This window comes from Wyeomyia smithii, chromosome 3, assembly GCF_029784165.1.
Source record: "Wyeomyia smithii strain HCP4-BCI-WySm-NY-G18 chromosome 3, ASM2978416v1, whole genome shotgun sequence".
Taxonomy (NCBI): domain Eukaryota; kingdom Metazoa; phylum Arthropoda; class Insecta; order Diptera; family Culicidae; genus Wyeomyia; species Wyeomyia smithii.
Genome location: NC_073696.1, coordinates 102,606,410 through 102,625,438, shown reverse-complemented (window position 1 = coordinate 102,625,438; position 19,029 = coordinate 102,606,410). Strand labels below are relative to the sequence as shown.

At 37.5% G+C, this 19,029-nt stretch overlaps 1 protein-coding gene across 4 annotated transcripts in view; it reads left to right on the top strand.

Moving 5' to 3' along the window:
* The first annotated feature begins 455 nt into the window (after positions 1–455).
* The window catches only part of LOC129729653 (nuclear receptor-binding protein homolog), a 128,014-nt gene continuing 109,440 nt past the window's right edge, over positions 456–19,029 (top strand). For 3 of the 4 annotated variants that reach the window (XM_055688388.1, XM_055688386.1, XM_055688389.1), the window contains exons 1-2: positions 456–697; positions 5,023–5,742. The gene's annotated coding sequence lies outside the window, so the exon portion shown is untranslated. The remainder of the gene's footprint in view (positions 698–5,022; positions 5,743–19,029) is intronic. The other variant, XM_055688387.1, reaches the window with a different exon arrangement.

The following is a 19,029-nucleotide window of genomic DNA, read 5'->3' as shown; positions in this document are numbered from 1 at the left end:
TGTCTAAACGTCAACAAAACGAGTGAGAGTACTTCACAAGCACAAATCATCTCTCACTCGTTTTGTTTACGTTTAGACATACGACCTTATCACAAAGTAGTCGAGAAATGACCTTTTTTTTTCTAAGAACATGTTCTAATGCGTACAATTTTACCCATTTCACATTTTTAAATTTACCCATTTTTTTGACAGCCGCATATAACAGAAAAAAATGGGTACAACAATACCCATTAATGGGTTTTCGACTCTTACCGTGTATGGTAGCTGACAGCAATGCCATTCCCGTGTATTAAACATGGATATGTACAAATATTACTCATTCTCGAGTCAAAACAGAGAAGCGTGTATGGGTTCCGTTCATGAAATTTGACATTTGCAAACACTAACGCTAACACATGGCTAACACTTCGCTGTCAATGTCACTGCTGCTGACAGTTCCAAACACGCCTTCATGCAAGAAGCTAACAAGCCAGCAAGTAAGCAGAAAGGAAAAGACGGAAAAGCCTTTGATCTTTTTTTCACTCCGCCGCGCACTAGTCGTTGTCGTCGCCGTTGCCAGTCATTCAGTCAGTTTCACTTTAAACCGTGTGGCAGTCGCTTCAGTTAACTACGTTGTCGTCGTAATCAGTGCAAATTGGGAGCAGAAAAAAGTGTATCAGTGTCCGAGTTTGTCCGACATTCGTGTGCTGTCTGCTGGGTTAGTGTACTAAAGGATATCTTTTTATGGCTAAATTTCGCTGCCTGCTGGTGACGGCTGCCGTGATCCTTTTGCTATCCTTTTAAGCATATGAAAGGTGTCTTGTGTGATAATTTACTGCTTTGGTACGACCGTTTCGAAAGAAAAAGGCGATGCTCCAATTCAGTGGAAAACAGATGCAAGAAGATGTGAGCTGTGTGATGTGCTGCCTACCTTGATACCAGGCCAAAAAGAGAGAGGGCGAATCGCAGCAGTGTGTTCGATGGGCAATGGGGGCAATGTGAAAATCCTGCTCCAAATTGAGTGATATTTCTACTTGCATCGGCAACCGTACCCGAATGAGGGAGGAAAAGAGAGGATTTTCAAAGGAAAAGATTCAACCAAGATTCACCTTTATTTTTGAAAATTAAGGAGTTTTACATTAGTCGTCTCGCTGAGTTGTGCGATTCTAGCTGTATCGGATGATTTTATTGACAAAATACCTAATCCTATACAGTTCGGATTCCAAGCGAGAAATAGTCGCCGAAAGGACGTTGGTGTGAGGATAGTCTGCAAACGCAAGTTCATGGACAAGACGCACGTACGTCGGGTCGGCTGCTCTAGTGTGGAAAGCTGTAAAAAGCAAGAGGAAAGAAGCATCATAAAAAAATAACAGCAGCATTCTCCCTCTTGGTATGCAGTGCTGCCAAGAAGGTTTGGAAATTTTGTTGATGAAAAATCTAAAAAACAAATTTTCGATGTGGAATTATTATTTTAACGTGGAACTACGTCTTTGTTTTCTATACTGGGGTACATTCTGTAAAATTGGAAATAAAACTGGCAAATGTTTCGTCAGATTTCAAACAATGATTACAGCATAACCACATGTAAGATAACATTAACCAGTATGTCAAAGGATAGATAAAATGTTGGGTAATATTTTAATCGAGGTGTCGAAAAACTAAAAAAATAATTAGGGAAGATTTTTAACCGATACGCGGTTCTTTTTTGAACGGATCTTTAGCGCAAAAACTGATTTTTTTTAACTTAAAAGGCTTATTCAGGATAGCCGACGTTGTTTTATTTCTAATCGAATTTCTTTTCCATTGAAATTTTTTCCTCAGGAACCTCAGACTAATTTGATGTCTCGAATGAAAAAGTTTTTCAAAGAGTTTGAAGCAGTCCTCTTTCTTAAACAATTTGTTAACCTGCTGTTACAACCTAATAAAACCTGATGTCTTGAAAAAAACATGCTGGTAGAAGCAACAGTACCATTCAGTACATGTGGACAGAGCGCCGCCGGTCTGTCATTGCAATCAAGGAAAAATTGCAATGCGGCTATTGATGGCGGTTAAAAGTTTATCTCATGAATATGGCTACTTTAAAAACCATAAGCAACTCAACAAAAATGTAATATTTTTGCAATGTTTAGAAGTTATAAGTAATTTTTATTTCATTTTATCTTCGATTTTCACTAAACAATCGTTACCGACATAATATCGAAGAAGTAAATTCCTAATAAACACAAATTTATAGAAAAGTAACTGAATAGCTCACGCATGCGGGCTCTGTGAAATTCCGTGCTGCATTGCTGTGGCCTACAGTTATTTGTTATTTCAAACGATTTTTTATCCACTGGACAAAACGTGCAACTGCTTACGTAACTTCTTTATCTAACCTAGAGTAATACTGCAGAAAGCTGTATGCTAGTTTACATTTAGTCGATTTGCATCTATAACCCAGCAGCAGCCTGGGCTCTTTCCTGATTTTAACAAGTGGCCGTTACATCCGCCCCCACTTCAATATGAGCCTCCTTGAAGAGAAAGACATACGCAGGCCTTTCTAAGCTTCTGGCGATGACTAATCGATGTCACCTAGACATTTTTATATTTCGCTAAATTGCACTTGCGAACGGACTTTTAGTTTATAGATCAAGGATTCCTATTCTGCTACTTGCATATCCGTATTCTATTTTCGCGATGCGTGTATTAAAACGTACAATCTCCTACAGTACAATTTCAATCTTCCTTTTCGTTTTTTACAAAACAAAAACCTTCGATTCACAGACAAATAGTTTTAAAATCAAATAATTTTCACGTCTGATTCCATATTTCTATCACTCACAAAATGTCATTATTGGTAATTGGCAGATCAAAACATTCTCGACAAGCTGATGAACGATGATGTTTTAGACGTTACTAATTACAATGAAATAAAAACTCGAAGTTTCATTGTGTAACTCTCGTTTTTTCCTATTTCAAGATAAATATAATTTGAACCTAGAAAAATGTCAGTAGTCAAGTCACACCTATGTTTTTTTAGATTATATAACTTCTCCTTTGTTGCATAGGCGGCCTGCGTACATTTTTCTTTTTCTAAAATCCGCCTATCTGCAATCACTGCGCTTTGCTGCCATGTAGCTGAAACGACACATTTCGGTTTGGGCAGACGGCACTGAAACGATGCAGACTAAAAGCGAGAACAGTCTTCCTCATCGTCCCTATGGTTGGTAGTGTGTAGGACGACGAAAGACGCGGAATGCCACTATTCCTGTTCTTTGCGCGACTTTTGTGACGTCGCTATTAACTGCCACTGTAACAGGCAGCTCGAGAATGAACGTTGTGTTTTGGATTGGCCTGCGGTGCATACTAAGTAGGTTGCTAGTTCATGCGGCGAACACACTATCATCTGCCTCGCTGTAAACTTTGGCACATGTTGGAAGCCCTTTTAGAGCTAGCAGCATGGGGTGAGCGATATTCTTTCTCTGTAAAATTGAGTCAATCATTTGAAGAGTTTGATCTTCCTCGAAAAATCAGTGTGACGTTAAACTTATTTCCTTACGCGTTCCATAGCAATTGAAACGTATCATGCAGAAGACTTGTAGCATTGGCATTCGTCAAGGTCATCTGTTATATTCTCTTGAGAACATGCAACTTTGATTGCTACAGTAGAATTTTAACTAATTATATACGTAGGTCAGCTAAAAAATAGTATACAAGAATTGTCGAACTAGAATAACGATGATCACAACTTCGTCAAAAAGAATATATCAGAAATTATCTGATTTCATCTCTCTCAATCTAGATCAAGTCAAGTTATTAACCAATTTCTGACAAAAATGTCGAAGCGATGATGTACAGAAGACAATGACACTTTAGCAACAATCTAGGTTCTAGAATTTCCGCATACCTCAGGGAAATGTGTTGGGACTGCTGCTCTTTGTTCTATATTCTCTGTCCACGAAGTTTTAAATCAAATGAAATAGTTCAGATGCCATAGTTTATCATTCTTCTAAGAAATGATTTTACCATACATTGATTAATAGCATCTGAAAAGTAGAAATCGTTTTAAAGAAATAGAAAATACAAACACTAAATTCTATCCTGTATTCCGAAGCACATCGACTCCACTGACGCTAGCATGAACTGACCGTCACATTATAAAATATCTTGGGATATTGATGGGTCGTAAAACGACCAGAAGTCGGAGATGGAATTAAAACGAGAAAGAAATGGATAAGCAATAACCTTTCCTGCTCCCGACTCGTCGTTCCATCAAACCACCGCTTAAAATAGGAGTTTTGTTAAATCAATGGGGCCTCACTGCGGGCTGAATTGAAGCAGAACAATGAATTGCAAACATTCTAACATCACTAATACCTGAATGAAAAATGTGACTTGCTGATCATATTTTTCCTTTGATCATGTTCGATTAGCTCTGGTTGTACTGATCGACAACGCATGAAATTTTAACTTCACAAGTCTATCCAGCCCACGGCCTCTCTCTCTCCTCAGCACAAGTTTAGTGCACGCTTCTTCAGCAGGATAGTGATTCCGCCTCCTATGTCTTCAGTCGATCATGGATTATGGGTGGCAAGAACCTAGTAAAGAACTTTTTTCCCTTTTTTTGTTACAACACAAGACTGAATGTAGTCTCTATAAATTCAGTACAGACCGCTCGGCATATGTACTGTCTGATTCGCGCTCTCTCTCTTTTCCCTTCTGCTCAACCGGGACTAGGTTTCCATATGGCATTTTATTGGTCAGAAAGGATCAGCAACAGCAACCGGCCAGCACCAGCGAAGCGAATACAGAAGTGCTGATTTAACCTTGGATTTCAGTGTGTGCTTTTTTATTTTTACATATTTACAGTGTTGATCATAAAAATCGTAACGCCCTGTGAATCGTCGAGTTATTATTATGAATGGCGTTGAAGTATTTGTTCAGCAAATTGCGAAAACACTCCAAAGTTAACAGACTATGATTGCTAAAATAATTGACGGTGCTACCCTTTTCATGATCAGCCCTGTATGCTCATAGTTTCTTTCTCTTTCGTTTTATACTAAGTGAATTAATTTCCGTACAATTTAATCGAATCAACAACAGTGAAAAAAGCAAAAGAGAATCAGAGGAAAAGTTCGATGTGCTGAGACACACTGAGTGCAGCACGGGAGAGCGAAAAGCACGGAAAGAATTTGAATGGTTTTCATCGCTGTCGTCGTCATCGTCATCGTCTTCGCCGTCGCCGCCGTGGAGGGCAGAGTTTAGTTAGCAATATCAGCAGCAACAACAATAGCTAGTGCATCCGTCGGAGGGTGGTGCAAGTGTGTGTGTGTGTGACGACAAGTGATAAACAAACGCCGACGAGAGAAGAGCGAAAGAAAGAGAAACGATTTTATTCTCTCTAGATTAAAATTGGTGTCGGTTTGTTATTTCGAATCTGAGCCGATTGTATTCCGATAAGTTCTACGCGTTAAGGTTGATGTTTCCGTTCTTAGTGGGTACTGATTTCGGTTAATTGTGTTGCCTAAGTGGAGGAAAACGGTAATCCAGAAGCGATCAGCGGGGAGCAACCTCGAAATAGGCGGTGTGCCAATTGCTCCATAGCGGCGCTCTTCGGCAATTATAACCATCATTATTATTAGTGTATAGTGCGTACGATAGTGTGCTTGTTCTGCACTTTGATTCGTGGTTCTTATCATCTGCTGTATTGGTGGATTACTTCAGCTTGGATACAATCGAACTCTCAATGGAAGAGTGGTGCTTGAGAACTGGAGCTGAACTAGGGTGAGTACACAGTTTTTCAAGTCATAATTCTTAGGGCAATGACAAGTAAACATGAGCCTAGTCTGTTATAGACGAGAATTGTATAGGAAATTGTCATCGTCAATGGACAAATACATGAGACACGAGGCTGCGCGCTAGAGTGCACTGTAAACACACACACAAATGTGCATTCTGCTTTCCACACAGGTTTCACAAATGTCCGGTTAGGTTCAGAACATATCATGTCGAGCAAGATTCCATGGATAGGGTGCGTTTAGCAGAGCAGCCATCTTCTTACTATATAAAAATGGAATTCCGTAACGCTTGATCTTATTGATGTTATTGCCTCCGTCTCAGTGGTGTACAGTCACCACCATCATTTTTAATCGTTCTAAATAAAAAAAAAAGCGGTGACATGTGCGTTTTTCACATGAAAATGTTTGTTAACGTTCAGGAATGACATTTGGGGAAAAATCAAAAGTATCTGATTACTAAAACTTGAGATTCTTTTCACAAAACTACGTGAAACAAGCAATATTTTTGCTTTTCATGCTTGACTTTTCATGCTGAATTTGCCTCTAAATCAAAATTTAAAGCGTTGACGTGTGATTTTTTTTACATTAAAATGTTTGTTAACGTTCAGGAAAGACATTTGAAGAAAAATAACAAGTATCTGATTACTAAAACTTGAGATTTTATTCACAAAACTACGTAAAACTTGCGAAATTATGACTTTTTATGCTGCATTTGCCTCTAAATCTAATTTCAAAGCGATGACATGTGATTCTTTTATCATTAAAATGTTTGTTAACGTTCAGGAAAGACATGTGAGAAAAAATAATTAGTATTTGATTACTAAAACTTGAGATATTATTCACAAAACTACGTGAAACATGCAAATTTATGACTTTTTATGCTGAAATTGCCTCTAAATCAAAATTTAAAGCGATGACATGTGATTCTTTTTTAATTGAAATGTTTGTTTACGTTCAGGAAAGACATTTGAGGAAAAATTAAAAGTATATGATTACTAAAACTTGAGATATTATTTACAAAACTACGTGAAACATGCAAATTTATGACTTTTTATGCTGAATTTGCCTCTAAATCAAAATTTAAAGCGATGACATGTGATTCTTTTTTTATTAAAATGTTTGTTTATGTTAGAATATAAAATGTATGTTTTAAGATGATTTTCTGTATACCGCACAACAATGTTGCGCGCTAGCCTTCTAATAGCGTTCTCGATCAACCAGATTAGTTGAGAAAATTCGTTATCGATATTGTTTTTAGCACATTTTGCATGTTGTAGGATAAGTACAACGATACACCGTGCCCCAGAGCTGAGCCGAAAATAATTCCAGTTCGAAAAGATTTTCGACCTGATCGGGGATCGAACCTGATATCACAACCGTGTGGGAGCCAATCGACATCGCTAACCACAGAGCCACGAGGACCACATACAGCATACAGAATACAGAAAATCACCTGAAAATACTTTTTTTTAAATTTATACGTATTATACGAAATTTTGACTTTTTATGAGCAATTCGCCTCTGAATCAAAATTCAATTATTTGTGTTTTTTTTTTTCAATACCATGTTCGTTGTTCTTTCAACATCTACATTTTTTTTTTGCAGAATAATCCATGTCTCAAGCATAAACATTTTACATTTCTGATGTTTTCGTAATTTTGTGAATAGTTACATATTACGGCATTCGATTTACTTTTGTACTTTTGAATTTGAATTTGATTTCTATTAGAGAGCTTTTAACCAGAAGGTCATTCAGCTCTTAACCTTAGGCGTCGTACACAAATTACGTAACGCTAAAGATCTAGATTTCAGACCCCTCCCCCCCTATGTAACGATAGGTAACGTTCAACATGACTCCCCCCCCCCCTAAAATTACGTAACGCTAATCAAATTTTCAATTTCGAGCAAACATCACAGTTACGTAACTGTCTCTACTACCCCCTCTCCACCCCCTACGTAACAATAAGTAACGCAGACTCAACCCCCCTCCCCTCTTCATGCGTTACGTAATTTGTGTACGATGCCTTACTCTTTTACTTTTTTACGTTAATCCAAACTAGAACTCTTGGGACATTTAGCTGGAGGAAAGGTTACAATTAATTGGTTTGAATATCGATTAGGAGGCAGCTTAAGCATCAAAAATCTTTTATTTTCTTATTTTATACGAGGTTTTGTGGATTGAAAAATGGCGACTTCCGGTTTCAGGAAAATAACCTTAAGTGATATTTTCAATACTTTCGAAAGTGGAACTCCATACGTCATTTTGAAATCCAAAATGGTGACTTCCAGTTTCTGTAAATCAGCCCAAAATCACAAAAAACAATCCAATATGGGTATTTCCGTTCTGTGCGTTCTCAGAAGAGGTTTTTGAAGTGAGTTGAGCTAATGCAGCAATGAAATATGAAAAAAAAAATCTATCTTTGAAACCTTTGATCCCGAGCATCGCCGGGAACGTTCAACTAGTTATACGATATTGTTATTTTGACCTGGAACTTCTATACTGAGGTACATCCTGTAAAATTGGAAATGAAACTGGCAATTGTTACGTCAGATTTCAAACGGTAATAACATCATACCTACATGTTGGATACAATAACCAATATGTTGTTGGGTAGATAAAATGTTGGAGAATTTTGTAATACGCTAGTTATCATTATTATTTCATTGCTCAAACAATGAACTAATCACATGCGAGCATGCCTAGTCCAGACGACATGAATGGACAACAACCATTTACGGTGTGATTCTCCATATCAGTATAAAAAAAATACAGTCTCCCCGTCAATTACGTTTGCTTCCATTAACTCAGACTAATTTGATGTCTTGAAGGTAAGGGTTTTCGGAAAGTCTGACACAAACCTCTTTTTCAAGCAATTTGTCAACCTGCTGTTGGAACCCAACAAAAGCTGATGTCTTGAAAGAAAACATGATGGTAAAAGCAACAGTACCGTACAGTAGAGGTGGAGTATAGCGCCGCTTGTCTATCATTGCAGCGGTATACGATTTCTGGAGTACCTTGTTATAAGATGTCTGAGCGTAAACAAAACGAGTGAAAGATAATTTGTGCTTGTGAAATACAAGGGATATAAAACTTACTCGTTTTGTTTACGTTTAGACATAGGTACGACCATATCACAAAGTACTACAGATTTCTATTCGCAGCTGCAATGCTGTGACTGATGGTCAATAAGGGCGTTTACATACTGGCGCGTTCTGCGTTGCGGAGATGATTCGCCTTGCCGTTGGTTAATGTACAGCGCTAAGTAGAGCTGTACATCAACCCACGGCAAGGCGAACCGTCTCCGCAACGCAGAACGCGCCAGTATGTAAACGGCCTAACCGTTTATTTCATGCGTACGGTTACCATAAAAACCACAAAGTACATAACAAGAATTGAACATTTTTGTAACGGTTATAAGTTATCAGTTATTTGTATTTCATTTTATCTTCGTTGTTCACTAATTAATCGTGACCGGCGTAATATCGGAAGTGTAAATTCCTTAAAATGCGTTTTTATCAAGTTTTCTCTTCACTTATCACCTAGATTATTTTGCGTTTACATTTTTTGCAACATCTAGGCCCGCTAAAGTGGACATTGTTTTCAAATCCTGCCTCCACAGTGAACCCTACAGATAATTTACATGATTTTTGCTAAAATTTTAAAATAAAAGCATTGAAAATGCGATAAAAACTTATGTGGGTCATATAAATTGATCATTTCATGGTTATGTAAGAACTTTAACGGATATCTGGTTTATTTAGTATTTTAAAAACTAACATTATCGACAAGCAGAAAAACTTTGATGCTCAATGTTTAAACTTTAAAGTATTATCAAATGTACTAAGGTCGGCTGATAACTGTTTTTTGCACGCTGTTTTTTTTTGCAAAGGTTTGCGGTGTTTACGTTAGCGACGCAGCAGATCAACTGAAATCAAAAACCTAATATTATTTCAGTAGATAAGAAGTGTGCCGGGTATTTAAACGGTCATTTTCATAAATATATTGTTCTCAGTGCAAACGGGAAGTTTTTTTTTTCGAAAAATACATGGTTTGAGTGCTGAAAATTGCATTAAAAATTTTTTCAGCAAAGTTAAACTTCGTGTATCAAAAAACAAACATTTTAGGAAAAAGATGAACAAAATCGGGTCAGTAGTTTTACCGCAACCATAAACACAGTTAAGTCAGTTTTTGAGAAACACCATTCCGAGATAAACGCGTATAAAGTTTCAAGTTTAGCTTATATGGTTGTGACGAGGCGCACTTCAGATCGCTCTAACTTTCTTCCTATTGCTCAGATCTTTATGAAAATTTAAGAAAATGTTCTTAAGAAGTTGTACTTGAAGATAGTATTTTTTCGATAGTATTTTCGATTCTTTGAAAACTAAAAAGGTATATAACCCCTTCAGTAATGAACCAAAAAATAATAAACTGGTAAAGCAAATAAAAAAACGGATGTCGACTATGTTGAGCCTAAAAACACTGGAGAAATGTTTTTAAAATAAGATTTTTGTCATTTTTGCAACCACAGCAACTAAACTACAGGATCAAATTGACAAATCCAGGGTGTTCAATAAGTTTGAATACAACCTTTAATTTGCGTAGGTGTGCACAATGTGCATTCTGTGTATTGGTACTAGTGTCAGCTTTAGCCTAACCGACACACATTGTGTCGACTTGCTAACATTTGTTGTTTGTTAACCGCGCACGAAGAAAGAGTGCTGCGACGTCTTAGTAAAGTTGTTTGCTGATGAGAAACTCTTTGTCTTGCAACAGCCGCACGATGTCCAAAATGATCAGTTGTGGGCGCCGGTGTTAGCCAGCATTCCTACGTTCCACATTCTGGCGAGGAAAGCTCGTAATGGTATTCATCGAGAAAAAACGTGAAAATCAACGCCGCGTATTGTAAGGCCGATGTTCTGGAGAAGGTTGTAGCCCCAGTTCTTCGGGACCTCTACGGGAAGGAACATTACGTCCTTCAACAGGACGGTGCACCGGTCCACACGGCGAATATCGTCCAAGCGTGGTGTTGAGAGAATTTGACTGATTTTCTCGGTAAGACTTTGTGACATCCCAGCTCCCCGGATCTTAATCCCTTGGACTTTTATGTATAATCGTACATGCTAGCCAAGCAAAGCGAACATGTTAAATCTGGGATTATCGGAGAATATGATATTAGCTGAAAAAACCTGGAAAGTCAGGGAATTTTAAAACAATCATGGGACTTTGCTTTTGAAACAGAATTTTGTTTCAAGTCTTATTTTATTTTTTTTTTGCAACCACATACTAAACATTTTTTGAAATTTATTGTTCTTATGTTTTGTATTACCGTAAACTGGGGTGACTTTGATCACCGGGGTGACTTTGATCACTATACCTCTTTCCTGAAAATGTGGTAAAAAGCGCTCGTAGTGCTTGGGATTTGTCGTAATCTTCACTGATTGTGTGGATATATGTTCGCATTGCTACTGTTCATGCATTTCCTGCTATTTAAAGAGTGTTTTTCATGCTAAAATATTATTTGAAAATAAAGTGTATTTTTGGCGATTTTTGTTGCATACAAACTATCGGTTCAAGCAGATTCAAAACAACAAGTTGCATTATGCGTAAAGCGTTTTTATTTTGTTCCCAGATTAGTTCTTAAGATGAACAAATATTATAACAATACATTTTATTGTTATTTTTGCAAGTTTTTCCTCGAAGGCAATGTTGAGTCCCAATTTTCTCCACAGCGTATTACATATTTCTTCTTAACAAAAACCCAAGACGCGAAGTAACATGAAAATTTGGTCAATTTCATAAGTCATATTCCTCGTGGACTAGTTTTTGACGATTTAAGCAGGGGCGACTCGTGACTGTTGGACCTACCTGTTCAACTAGAAATTCTGAAAATCAGAGTTTGGAGTAATTACAATTTTAACCGCGAATAAAAGCAAGTTATTCTCTTTGTGTTTCAAAAATAAAACTAAAAAATAAGAAAATAAGAGCATGAATTTGGATTTTACACTCATTTTTTGCTTGACGTCCCCATGTGCATTGCACAGGTTGCACCTATGGACGAGTCGCCCCTGGATTTAAGACCACCTTCTCTCTCAGTGAATAATCATTCTTATATATTCTAAAAATTTTGTATGAATCTTGGACATTCGCCATTATGAACTGTTCACGTAGAATGTGAATGGCCCCCATATTTATAAACTCGTTTAAGTCGTTTAAGGCTGTTCAATTTAGTGAAAGTAGCAAAGTGTTACTCCAAATTCATCAAAACAATGAAGTGATCAAAGTCAGCTCGAAATGATTATTGGTGTAAAATTATTAGAGCATATTTAAAAACAGCAAAATTGTTGCTAAACTTTTGAAGTAGTGACTGAATCTTTTTCAATGCATGCCAGTACTTATTTCAAAAATATCAAAGAATATTGTTTTCAGTATATTCTGAAAATATTTGAGATACAATCAAAAAAGTGATCAAAGTCACCCCAGTTTACGGTACTCTTATTTCAACCATAATAAATAGATTTATATGACAGTATCTAAACGATTCGATCGCAAGTAAAATTCATCAAACAATTTTCTTAGATCGCTTGGCGCAAGCAGGCTTTGGAAAAAGACCGCTATTCATGAGAACTCACAGCTAAACAGCTGAAGCTTACAAATTCAACGAAGGTGTTTTGTGTTGCACACGACAGCTCATTCGTGGGCATGTATTTTATTCGTTCAGACATGACAGCCTAGTTTTGTTCGTTTTGTGTATGCCCTGTTAGTTTGGCCTGCGCTGTTGACAGCCTACTGATCGGCTACGGCTGCCATGGATGATATTGGACTTGCACTCCACACGTTCTCCCTTTTTTTTGGCCGATGCCATGATGAACACGTAGCAAACCGTTTAAAATATTTTCCCATTGTTGATATTATTCCCCACACGCATGCTTGTCATTCTCCTCAGTATGTGAAAGGAGAGGAGAAAAAATTCACCGAGCACTTCCCTTCCAGTATGTGCCTGCGTGTAGCAAATGCTTTCACCACACTGCTTCTTTCTCCACTCCAAAGCAGGGATACCAAATGTGCAGATTTGTCTGGAAAACGCAGATTTTTGGAATCCGTGTGCAGATTTTTATTGATTTGCAGTTTTTCTACGGTTTCTGCAGATTTTTTTTAGAGGCTCCTTATATCTACGCAGATTTTCTTAAAATTTGTGCAGATTTTAACAGACTTTTGCCCGCGCAAGCGAATATTTTTCGGATCACGTAAAGATTTTTTTCAGATTTCGAGCACATTTTTCTGGTTTTTCAAGCAGTTGCAGACATTTTTCAAAAATATCTGGCATCTCTGAGTGTCTCAACCAGCTTACAGAGAGACAAACACACTTCCAGCTCACCCCACATCTGATAGAAACGAGAGGGGTGAATCACTCTACAGAGAAAACGCAGAAATACACAACAGTGTCCACTGGCGAGTAGTCCGGAAGGTGGAAAAAACCTACCGGGCTAAAATGTAGTCCTCATGTAGCTATGAACGAATTCCACCAGAGTAATTTCGACCGGCACGAGCGGCACGAGCAACGCAGTCTATTTTTTTCTCCCAATCTCTTTTCCTCTTCTGCCATGCTCAAGAAACCAACTGTGAAACGCACCGCAGATAGCTCTGCAGTGTAATTATTGTGCGTGATGTCCACACGTGTGAGAAAGTACACCCTAGTTCATCGTCTCGCAAGAGAGAGATTTCAGATTTCACCGCAGTGCATTCAGGTAGCTCAACAGATAAAAATCGTTTGTCGCTCTCTTCTAGCATTAGCGTGTTGATTTGCTCTTTAGTGTGACGGCAGTTGTTTCCGCAGTGCAAGATGTTCTCCTGCACTCTAGAGGATTTCTGAGGAGAAAAGACAAGCATGCCCACACGGAAAACAGATCTCGGATTTGTGACTAAAGATTTCGCGCTGTAAAGGCTGTCATTAGCGGCGGCTTGGAAGAACCAACAGATTTATTAATTTATTTCGTCAAACTAATGTAGACTACATTCAATTACAGATAGATTACAATGATGTACATTATTCCTAATACTTAATTGCGTTTTTATTCGACTATAATAGCGCATAGTGATTGGGCTGTTTTGCATAGTTTGTTCCTCATGTTTTTTCTTCAAAAAGATTTCGTGTTTTAAGATTCCGACTTGAAGCATAGAGATAAATTGCGAAAGTAATGTTTTAGATTCTACACGGCCAAAAATATTATCATCAATATAGTATAACATTGCAAGTTTATGGCGTTCTTTTAGAGTTTGTATAAAATTCAGGCTCTGAATCAGGCAATGTTATTTCTTATTATAAATGGTACACTGCTGAAAAGATATCATAAACCAAAGTGATAACACAGTTCGGTGCGTTTTTATTCGACTATAATAGCGCCTAGTGATTGGGCTGTTTTGCATAGTTTTTTCCTCATGTTTTTTCCTCAAAAAGATTTCGTGTTTTAAGATTCCGACTTGAAGCATAGAGATAAATTGCGAAAGTAATGTTTTAGATTCTACACGGCCAAAAATAATATCATCAATATAGTATAACATTGCAAGTTTATGGCGTTCTTTTAGAGTTTGTATAAAATTCAGGCTCTGAATCAGGCAATGTTATTTCTTATAAATGGTACACTGCTGAAAAGATATCATAAACCAAAGTGATAACACAGTTCTCTTGGTGTGAATACCGCTGTGAAGCTTGTTTTGGCGAGGAATAATGAACAGTGGCATTATTCAGAAGCAGAAACAGTCAGGCAGTTGATTGTTTGCTCATCTGATCGTCCCTCAGTTCCAAAATGGTTTAGCTTACAAGAGAAAAAAGCGGAAACCAAGTAGAATCACGCTCTCTGCCATCAGATAATTTTAATGTGAAGCATTCTCAGCGGTTAAAATTCCGGTTGGTTAAATGGGCGAAATTTCTTGACCTTCTTTTCTTTTGAATTGGTATGCTCTATTTTATCGCGATAACTTGCAACTATATATTCGATATTTGATTGAAATCAAGTGAAAATATTTTGCCATCATCCGACAGGAACCCCTTTTTTCCGGGTTTTATTTGTATCGGCAATCTTCATAAAAAAGTCTATTGAACTTTTGTTCGAATGGTTCCTAATCTGCAAACAAGTTACCTGTTCATGTTTATTGTATTCTAAGTAAGATAAAATAAGACTCAGATGATTTTATGTCTGTCTGAAGAACTTGGAACCCAAAACCATAACCAAAAGCCTTCGACACAAACCAATAATCAGATTATAGGTTACAGATCCTAATGAAATTCTTCACTTGCTCTCTGTTATATTAGGTAATTATCATTTTTCTTCTAATCTTCATTTGGCACATCAATTTTATTGCAAGAATATCGATAAAGCATTAACACAGTATCGTTCTTGTGTTTTATCGACACTTTGGTGTTGTCATGTTCTTACATGTTAGCTCATACCTTATATATAACATATAACATTGAAACACTGCAACTTTTTTTTCTTATGTATGCCTGAAGGGCATTGGGACTGGAAGAGCCACTGCGACCATCATATTGATTATCTTTTGTGGCTGGCCCTGATTGCTGTACACACATTACAAGGTACCCGTACTCACTGATGAAGTAGGGTTGGTTGGTAGTCAAAATCTGTACTGCAACTTATGACAAATATAAATCGCTAAATTTGGGTGAGAGCGAAGAATTGATCATTCAAGAGCCAAATAGCATGGATTTACATGCATACCTATGAAATTAAAAATCAATTTATTGGTAATAATGATTTTCATCAGAAGAACGCTGTTGTGTTTTGTAATGCTCTCTGTCATTGCTATAATACCTCTGCTAGCTCAATTTGACCAAAAATAACATTGCCAAATAAAAATGATTTCCTAACACGCTCGCTGCAGTAATCATTGCGAATTGATAGAGTTTATCGCAACCTCACTAAACGCACCCCACTGCCGAGCCACGGGATGAACTTGATCGACCGGCCCATCACAACAATTCTGAGCTTGTGGTGTGTTTGGTTCGCCAGGGAATGTTCATTTTTTGCACCGTTCAGCGAAGATTCTAACCTCTTTATTGGGTACCATATTATCAAATGCGATGAAAGGAGAAGATCGTGTATCGGTAAAACGTTCGCCGCTATGAAGAAAGCAAGAAAACAACGCAGCGAACAGCGCGAATTTTGCACACCAGCGAAAGCAACAAAAAGCGATGAATCGAGTCTGGGACTGGAAAGAAGCCTATAAATAACGCGAAGCGAAAATTCGAAGATTCGCATAAAATTAGATGATTTGGCAGAAACCGAAAACGCAACACAACATTCGCACAGATAGCAAAAAGCGGCTGCTCTAACCTAACCACACTTCGAGGCCGACGGTGGTAAATCGCGAAGCACCATTAAAAGGAAACTTGATACAAGCGATGCGAAATTGTATAGATTAGAGTTCATGGGAGAGGTTTCGGAACGGTAGAAACTTTCATAATAAGCGATAGAGTGACAAACGACAAGTGCGAGAGGATTTGTCGAACAGTGGCCAAACATGGTCCTGGAGGGGTGTGCAAAGCAAAGCGATGGTCGGTCTTTCCCAGTGGGATGGGAAATATTCTTCGGCTGACTTGGGGCGCACGCTTCATTCATGCAGCTCTCTCGCAATAAAGTGTCAGCATACTAAGTTGCGCGATGAAACGAAGTTTACGATCCGGATGAAGATGTCTAGCTGGCAATCAACGGCAGTGGGTTTATATTTAGCGAATCGTGCAATAATTTCATTGCTTGCTATCCAACGTTCTGTTTGAGCCACTTCTTGATTGACTGTGGATTATCACAGGTACACTTTTTTTTCCATATCAATGTATGAATTCTATGATTTTCGTCTTCATCTAATAACTGACAATGATTAACTCATACAGTGGATTACTTTCATTCAAAATCAAAAACTCCTTCAAATTAACGACATTCCATTTTCGACCTAGGAGCAGACAACACTGCTGTCATTGCAAAAGGAAGTCACACCGCAATTAGCACTGTTAGAGGCAAGCTTGGATCAAATGAATGCATTCATTGTGCTGCTTCCTGGAAACGGCTATAATTGATGTAGGCCCCCGATTCGCAGTTTTGCATACAAATGGTCCGTAGTGCCAAACGCAATTTTGAACTGTATGGAACGACACAAAAAATGGTGCATGACTTGGTTGATTCATCAGCTGGTGCCACTGATGAATGACTCACGGTTAAATCGATAGCGAAACCCTTCGCTGGATTAATGGTTATAATATTTTGCGCTAGAGGGAGGAAAGCAAAAATATTATCTTTTTTATCGGAATGAATATTTCCTGTCATCATCGACTGCTTATAAAGATTAGACAACAAGTGCCAGTAAAAACTGAATCTATTCTCAGAATTTTCTTGTATCGACCATGTTGATAAAACGTGCACACGTTCAGTTAGTGGATTTTTGCTATATGATGTCACTAAGTCTCAATAAAGTAATTACATGCAACAACACAGAAAACAATGACAAATCTTACTTCTATGATAAACCACTGCTTATTTCATCCTGAATTTCAACTCATAAAATTGAAAAAAAAAGCATAATTCCTAGTCACGTCAAAGTACAACAAGCCTTTCTTAGTTAGATTTTGGCAGGACTGTCGCATCACAAAAATAGCAAGTCTCTCATTGCGTGGCATGCCACTTGTGGTAAGACAATAAAACTGGCTTAACAACAAGCATGTCACTCTGTCCCAGACTAAACAAATAAATCAGCAGGATAAATTTGATATTCACATGGCTCATTTCAAGATGGCTTGACAAAGTATTTTTTTTTTTTAATTCTTTTAGCACCAATATTTAGTGGTTAATTTGTGGTTTCGAAATCAAATTTGTGGTAATTTGTGGTTGAGTAATTTCTGAGAAATTTTCAGAAAACTGAGTCAAGCCATCTCTGAAAATGATTTCGCTTCAAATGAATCGGACAACGATGATATATACATCAATCGAAAGCTCTTAATTTGTGGTTCACGAAAATGTAGTTTTTGTAGGCATAGTTCATATTGAAATAAGTAAAAAACTATTATTTAAATTTTTGAATATTGTTTACCTCTTGTTGTCAACACCGACCGTACGCGGCGTTGGATGAGCATAGTACTGGCACCTGCCGATGTTAGTGCTAGTGGGTTATCTAGAACATATCGACAGTCGTTCATATACACTAAGGTCGTTTTTTACGCGAGGGACGCGTTCCAAATTTGTATGGGTCCGTGTAAAAAACGACTTTTTTGAGTTGCAAATATAACAAAGAAAACCGTCCTAAAACGTTAAAACCTCGTTTGAATATGATAGTAGCCAATCTAGAGACCAAAATTCAGTATTTTAAATTTTGAGTATTTAAACCAAAAATTGTGATTTTTTCAAAAACTGATATATGATCACTCGTGGCCTAAAACGGAAAACGTGATTGAAATGAGGTCGATATCTTGTACCGTTTTTGAAAAATGGAGGAAAGAAACCCGCGTAAAAAAAAACCGCGTAAAAAAAAACCGCGTAGAAAGCGACCTTACTGTATACGACATACAGTTGTCGCTGCCGTTGAAAGCTTTTTTGTTTTATTATTCAGGGGTTAGTTGTAGTAGCATATTCCTGAGACGAGAAAATATCGAATTTTAATTCTAGTCGGGACTCACACCTTTGGGCATTTACCATGCGTTTCAACCGTTCCCTACAGTTCTGAAGCAGGTATTAGACGAAGCAAATATTTGCTATTTTTCAATACAGATTTTATTTTGTGCAAATAAAAATCGTACCAAAAATAGCAAATATTTGCGTCGTCTAATACCTGCTTAAGGCCCATTCCCGATCTTCAGGCAACATTCCGGTTTCTAAAATACCCAACAGTCGAATACAGTTGCGTAGTTGGTTACCAAAATATTATTATATTTATCGAAACAAAAAATTGTTCTTTATTATTATCAGGCTGTAATTCATCCCAAGAGTTAGAACGTATGTGCTAATAGATTTTAACATATAATAGATTTTGTATGAGAAAGACCAGATCACACCCCTAGGTGTATTAATTTAGGTTTTTTTTTCCAAACAATCGGTAAACGGCAAAACTACATTTCCGGAAATGATTTGACTGAAGATCGAGAAAATTACGCTCGCATGTCTACGTATAACTTCACTTATTTTGAGGAAATTTACGTAAAACATACGGAGGCTTGTCAACTACAAATATCTGCTAATTGATCAACATTTGCATTTCGCAGCAAATCTGCAC